The following is a 579-nucleotide window of genomic DNA, read 5'->3' as shown; positions in this document are numbered from 1 at the left end:
CCACTTTGTGGCCCATCTTTTCTTAACCAAAACAAGTATCAGTACCGGCTAAACCTTTTCGCGAATGACTTGCCACACTTTTAACAAGAGGGGATAAAAGATCCACTAGAACCATCTCCTTAAGGTTTAGGGTTAGACACCCTATCCTTACTTAACCTTTGACCAGAAGCATTGTATGGATTAGGATCAGAGAAGTTTTAATGGAATTGAGACCTTCCATTACCACCGGACCTATATGAAGAATCACCACCCAACCTTTGATAAAAACATCCATAATTATCAATTCGAGCTCTGTTGGACTCTCTAGCCTTCTCCTTGAGTTTCTCTTCCTTAGTTTGTTCGGCATGTGTCATCAACTTTGATATGTCCATTTCCTTGATCAACATGGTTGTCTTTTAATCCTTAACAATCAAATATGATACACCCAAAGAAAACTTGATCATACAAGCTCTAGAATCAACAACTATAAACGGAGCATACTTTGACAACTGAGTGAAATTTAAGGCATACTCTCTCACACTTATACTACCTTGCTTGAGATTTATGAACTCTTGAATATTGGCCTCCATTAGCTTAAGA

The sequence above is a fragment of the Solanum dulcamara genome, chromosome 12 (genome assembly GCF_947179165.1).
Source record: "Solanum dulcamara chromosome 12, daSolDulc1.2, whole genome shotgun sequence".
In the NCBI taxonomy this organism is placed as follows: domain Eukaryota; kingdom Viridiplantae; phylum Streptophyta; class Magnoliopsida; order Solanales; family Solanaceae; genus Solanum; species Solanum dulcamara.
This window is presented reverse-complemented; position numbering follows the sequence as displayed.